This window comes from Heloderma suspectum, chromosome 1 (genome assembly GCF_057233095.1).
Source record: "Heloderma suspectum isolate Gila_16-S chromosome 1, 16-S_ref, whole genome shotgun sequence".
In the NCBI taxonomy this organism is placed as follows: Eukaryota; Metazoa; Chordata; class Lepidosauria; order Squamata; family Helodermatidae; genus Heloderma; species Heloderma suspectum.
Window position 1 is genome coordinate 140,357,118 of NC_139458.1, and position 7,054 is coordinate 140,364,171.

The following is a 7,054-nucleotide window of genomic DNA, read 5'->3' on the forward strand; positions in this document are numbered from 1 at the left end:
AAGGCTCCTAATATTAGGATGGCCACTGTAGCTAAGAGCAGTACCAAAAAGAGAGTATGCCTCTGGTCCTTCCTACATTCCATAAGAGGACAATGTAAGGAGTGTATAGATTATGCTAATCAAAGTTTTGCAGCTGCCCTGAGCTGGGCAACAAGTTCCGGAATCTGTTTAGATGTAGTTGTTCAGTCGTTCAGTCGTGCCCGACTCTTCGTGACCCCATGGAACATAGCACGCCAGGCCTTCCTGTCCTGCGCTCTCTCCCGGAGCGTGCTCAAGTCCATATTCATTGCATCGGTGATGCTTTCTAGCCATCTCATCCTCTGCCATCCCCTTCTCCTTTTGCCTTCAGTCTTTCCCAGCATCAGGGTCTTTTCCAGAGAGTTTTCTCTTCACATTCGGTGGCCAAAATATTTGAGCTTCAGCTTCAGTATCTGTCCTTCCAATGATTTAGATCCAAGTTTAGATGTAGAGTGGTATGTAAATGTTGTAAATACAGTGAACAAATTGAAGTATTCTCCACCACACACCTCCATGGTCCTAATGGTCACACACACACCATTAGGAAAATAGCAATTGGCCATTTCTCTACCCCATCCAGGTTTCACACTCACGCAGGGAGCAGAGAAATGGGTACGAGCCCCAGGTGCGTGAGCCCTGACGGAGGTGTAGAGACTTTGCACACATGTTTGCATTTGCTCTACAGCGCTACTTCCTGCTGGCTCAGGCAGCGGAGATGCATCAGTTCAACAGCACGAACCGCAAGCTTCCTGTCGCCCCCAGAACAGCTCTTGCTGCTTGGCCCAGGACAGGAAGAACAATGCACCTGGCTGGCACCCACCACCACTGCTCTCCCATGGAAAGTTGATGCTCAGCTGGGGCCTGCAGTGTGCACACATTTTGGTAAAAATCGTACTGGCATCTCTAGGCACTATGAGAAACGATGCTGAAGACGGGTACATTCTCTCCACACATTGGCTGTTATAGCAGGGCGGTGAGGTCGGGGGGGCGGTTGTGGGATAGGATGGAATCTTTCCAAATTATTTTACTTTTAAAACTTACAAGCTGCATTTCAGCCAAAGTTCCTAAAAGAGGCATACAAATTGTGTTGTATTTTTAAACAGCAGAGGGGAAAGATAAGTGCAAATAGACAATAGAGAATATAGTACATGGTTGTTGTTGTTGTTCAGTCGTGTCCGACTCTTCATGACCCCATGGACCATAGCACACCAGGCCTTCCTGTCCTGCGCTCTCTCCTGGAGCGTGCTCAAGTCCATATTCATTGCATCAGTTATGCTATCTAGCCATTTCATCCTCTGCTGTCCCCTTCTCCTTTTGCCTTCAGTCTCTCCCAGCATCAGGGTCTTTTCCAGAGAGTTTTCTCTTCGCATTAGGTGGCCAAAATATTTAAGCTTCAGCTTCAGTATCTGTCCTTCCAAGGAGCACTCAGGGTTGATTTCCTTTAGGATTGACTGATTTGACCTCCTTGCAGTCCAGGGGACTCGTAAGAGTCTCCTCCAGCACCACAGTTCAAAGGCATCAATTCTTCGGTGCTCAGCCTTCTTTGTAGTCCAGCTCTCACAGCCATACGTTACTACTGGGAAAACCATAGCTTTGATTATACGCACCTTTGTCGGCAAGGTGATGTCTCTGCTTCTTACTATGCTGTCTAGGTTTGCCATAGCTTTCCTCCCAAGGAACAAGCGTCTTTTAATTTCATGGCTACAGTCACCGTCTGCGGTGATCTTGGAGCCCAAGAAAATAAAATCTGTCACTGCTGCCATTTCTTCCCCTTCTATATGCCAGGAAGTGATGGGGCCAGGTGCCATGATCTTAGTTTTTTTAATGTTGAGTTTCAAACCAGCTTTTGCACTCTCCTCTTTCACCCTCAACAAGAGGCTCTTTAGATCCTCTTCGCTTTCTGCCATTAGGGTGGTATCATCTGCGTATCTGAGGTTGTTGATAATTCTCCCGGCAATCTTAATTCCGACCTGTGATTCATCCAACCCAGCGTTTCTCATGATGTACTCTGCATATAAGTTAAATAAGCAGGGCACAATATGCAGCCTTGTCGTACTCCTTTCCCAATTTTGAATCACTCGGTTGTTCCATGTCTGGTTCTTACTGTTGCTTCTTGACCCTCGTACAGTTTCTCAGGAGACAGGTAAGGTGGTCTGGTACTCCCATCTCTTTAAGAATTTGCCACAGTTTGTTGTGATCCACACAATCAAAGGCTTTAGCGTAGTCAATAAAGCAGAAATAGACCTTTTTCTGGAATTCTCTTGCTTTCTCCATGATCCAGCGAAAGTTGGCGATTTGATCTCTAGTTCCTCTGCCTCTTCAAAAACCAGCTTGTACTTCTGGTAGTTCTCGGTTCACATACTGCTGAAACCTAGCTTGTAGGATTTTGAGCATAACCTTGCTGGCATGTGAAATGAGCGCAATTGTATGGTAGTTTGAACACTCTTTGGCGTTGCCCTTCTTTGGAACTGGAATGTAAACTGACCTTTTCCAGTCTTGTGGCCACTGTTGAGTGTTCCAAATTAGTTGGCATATTGAGTGCAGCACTTTAACGGCATCATCTTTGAGGATTTTAAATAGCTCCGCTGGAATACTGTAATCTCCGCTAGCTTTGTTGTTAGTAATGCTTCCTAAGGCCCACTTGACTTCACTCTCGAGGATGTCCGGCTCAAGTTCAGTGATCTTGAACTATCATGGCTATCAGAGACATTCAGATCTTTCCTGTATAGTCCTTCTGTGTATTCTTTCCACCTCTTCTTAATCTCATCTGCTTCTGTTAGGTCCCTGCCTTCTTTGTCCTTGATCATGCCCGTCTTTGCACAAAACGTTCCCTTGAGATCTCCGATTTTCTTGAAGAGATCTCTAGTCTTTCCCATTCTGTTGTTTTCCTCGATTTCTTTGCATTGTTCATTCAAGAAGGCCTTCTTGTCTCTCCTTGCTATTCTCTGGAACTCTGCGTTCAATTGGAGATATCTTTCCCTTTCTCCCTTGCTTTTCGCTTCCCTTCTTTCCTCAGCTACTTGTAAAGCCTCATCAGACAGCCACTTGGCTTTCTTGCATTTCTTTTTCTTGGGGATGGATTTCGTTGCTGCCTCCTGAACAATGTTACGGACCTCCGTCCATAGTTCCTCAGGCACTCTGTCTATCAGGTCTAATCCCTTAAATCTATTCCTCACCTCCACTGTATATTCATAAGGGATATGATTTAGGTCATACCTGAATGGTTTAGTGGTTTTCCCTACGTTCTTCAATTTAAGCCGAAATTTTGCAACAAGAAGCTCATGATCCCAGGTCTTGTTTTGACTGACTGTATAGAGCATCTCCATCTTTGGCTGCAAAGGACATAATCAATCTGATTTCGATATTGACCATCTGGTGATGTCCATGTGTAGAGTCGCCCCTTGTGCTGTTGGAAAAGACTGTTTGCTATGATCAGCGTGTTCTCTTGGCAAAACTCTATTAGCCTTTGTCCTGCTTCATTTTGTACACCAAGGCCATGCTTGCCTGTTATCCCCGTGATTTCTTGACTTCCTACTTTAGCATTCCAATCCCCTATGATGAAGAGGACAACTTTTTTTGGTGCTAGTTCTAGAAGGTGTTGTAGGTCTTCATAGAACCGATCAACCTCAGCTTCATCGGCCTCAGTGGTTGAAGGGCATAGACTTGAATTACTATGATGTTGAATGGTTTGCCTTGGATTCGTACTGAGATCATTCTATCGTTTTTAAGATTGTACCCCAGTACTGCTTTTCCCACCCTTTTGTTGACTACAAGTGCTACTCCATTTCTTCTAAGGGATTCTTGCCCACAGTAGTAGATATAATGGTCACCGGAATTAAATTCGCCCATGCTTGTCCATTTTAGTTCGCTGATTCCCAAGACGTCGATGTTCAATCTTGCCATCTCATGTTTGACCACCTCCAGCTTACCTTGATTCATTGATCTTACATTCCAGGTTCCTAAACAATATTGTTCTTTACAGCATCGAATTTTCTTTTCACCGCCAGACACATCCACAGCTGAGTGTCCTTTCGGGTTTGGCCCAGCCGCTTCACTCTTTCTGGCGCTACTTGGAAATACCCTCTGCTCTTCGCCGGTAGTATATTGGACACCTTCCGACCTGAGGGGCTCATCTTCCGGCGTCATATCTTTTAGCCTTGTGATACGTTCCATGGGGTTTTCTTGGCAAGAATACTGGAGCGGGTTGCCATTTCCTTCTCCAGTGGACCACATTTTGTCAGAACTCTCTGCCATGATCTGTCCGTCTTGGGTGGCCCTGCACGGCATAGCTTATGGCTTCACTGAGATACGCAAGGCCCTTCGCCACAACAAGGCAGTGATCCATGAAGGGGATAGTACATGGTAGGAGCAGATAAAAGACAATCAATTCAGCAGGAGCCAATTCATTCAAATTGAAGGCCCGCCTAAACAAAGTGAGCTTCATCAACTTAGAAAATGTTAAAATAGAGGGAGCTAGACAAATCTCCCTTCTTTAGAGGGAGTTGCAAAGTCTGGGTGCCACTATTGAGGAGGCCATGACCAATGTACCCACCAATCACACTTAAGATGGAGGAGGGGCATGGAGCAGAGCCCTCGCTCCCAAGCAGATCTCAAAAGGGGAGCAGGATCATGTGGGCACAAACAGTTGTGTAAATATCCTAAGGCCAAACCATTTAGGTGCTAAGCATTTCAGGGCTTAAAAAAACAACAACAACAACCAAGAACCAGGACTTTGAATTAGGCTTTGGTACACACCAGGGGACATTGCAAATCTAGTAGCAAAGGACGCCCATGCTCCATATAAACAACCCCTGCCCTGTCAGCATCCTGGACCAGCTGCAGTTTCTGAACGCTCTTCAAAAGCCAGCCACACACAGAGCACACTGAAGCAGTCAAAGCAGGATGTGGCCAAGGCAAGTGCAATAGTGACCAGATCAGCCTTCTCCAGGGAAGGCCTCGTCTGGCACCCTAGCCTAGGCTCTGTGAAGGCATCCCAATCCCTGATCAGCTTTCCTGACCACTTCCAGGGAATCCAGACACTGGAATATAAAGAGTTGGGCATCATCCACATACTGGTGGCCCTGCATTTCCTGAAGACCTCTCCCAGCTGTTTCATGTAGATACTTAACAGGACTGGGGAGGCCCTGAACCCACGTCTGCTAAACCTAGACTAAACCTAGACTTCATGGCTGAGTGGAGACTAGAATCCGGGTCCCCCGAGTCCCAATCCAACACCCTAACCACTACACCACATTGGCTCCCAACTGGTAGCTGTCTAGGATGAAAAAGTCCAAAGGGCATGTTTTCCCACAATACTCTCACCATGGCTTGCTTTAGAACTACTAGAATCTTGCCCTCCCCTAAGGAAGGCTTCTCTGCCTGAGACCCCGGACAGCCATTCCCTGGAGTCGGTAATATTGAATTAGATGCACAAAATATTCTGACCTAGTAAGGGCCGCTTCCTATGAAGTGTTTATCAATTTCCTCCACTCATTTGAGCCATTCTACCTCTGGCTGGTTTAATCAAGCCAGGAGAGGCAAGGATCCAAGAATGTTGCCCACATCCTCAGTGTACAAATGGAAAGGGAACCATAATAAACAAGTGGGAACCTTGGGTACATTCAGATTCCACAATCAACCTGAAGTCCAAGTTGGAACAGGTCCAAGTGATTTTACCTGAAAATTGTTTCACAAACTGATTCCAGCAGGCCTCCGAGAGCTCATCCCCAGCTCTACAAGGGCCAAGAGATAACCGGTGTCACTCTTGCCACTCTGAAAAGCTCTCCGGCAGACACAGCGGTAGCAAAATAATATTTCTTCCTCACCATCACTGCCATGGAGCAGGTGCTCTTGAGCAATGTTCTGTCAGATTCATCACAAATCCTGCTCCATCAGCGCTCATCATTCCTGCCACTCCATCAGTCCAACTTGAGAGCCAAAGTGGTGCAGAGGTTGCATTGGACTGGGGCTTGGGAGATCCAAGCTGTAGTCCTCATTTGGCCATGAAGCTCACTGGGTGACTTTGGGCCAGTCACTGGGTCTCAGCCTAACCTACCTCACAGGGTTGTTGTGAGGATTAAAATGGAGAGTAGGGGGACCAGGTGAACCACCTTGGGTTCCATACTTTGAGGAAAAAGGCGGGATATAAATAAAATAATAAGCCACAAAGGGAGCTCTGACAAGTATGCCACACTCAAGAGCACATGCACTTATCTGTATGTGTAGGTACATGCACATATGCGCACACGCACACAGAGCATGCTCTTCTTCACTTGCACATGGCTCCAATCAAGGTTGGACTACATTCAAGGAAATTCAGAAGAGGGGTATGCTATCAAAACTGAAGAAAACACTATTCTTTCACATCCTAAAAAAGTCCCTTAAAACAAATCCTGGCTGTGGACAACAGGCCAGGCAGATGCTAAATCAAAAGCTGGAAGTGGGAAATGAGAGGCATCAGGAGTTGCAAGAGAGCCCACAAAGCCCGATTAGTCCAGAAGGCTTGGGGTCCTGTAAACCAGAGCCCCCTAGTGGAGAGTGATGGAGAACCCTCCTTTAGGGATCCAATTCTCCAGGCAGTTAGGACCAGAAAGATTCTGGAATCCAAGGGGATCAGATCTAGACTTTCCAGATATTGCCAAAATAAATCCTGATTGTCACTGGGCCAAGTACAATCATCTTGGGAAGTGGAGGGACAAGCCTGACCAAGCTGTAGCTCAGTGCACCTGCGTTGCATGCAGAAGGTCTCAGGTTCAATCCCCAGCATCTCCAGCAGGAGATCACCAGTAGGGCAGGGAAAATTCCTGCCTGAAACCCCAGGGAGCTGCAGCCAGTCAGTGTCAACAGCACCGGGCTAGATGGACCATAGGACTGACTCAGTACAAGGCAGCTTCCTATGTTCCTTAGTCAAAACGTGGCTATTAAGCAAGTCTGTTTCCATACAATTAGCTGGAGAAACGCTTATTCCTCCTTTAGCAAGAACCACACCAGCTAGTATTTAGTAGATTGTCAGAGTTTGCTATATTTATGCTTGGTC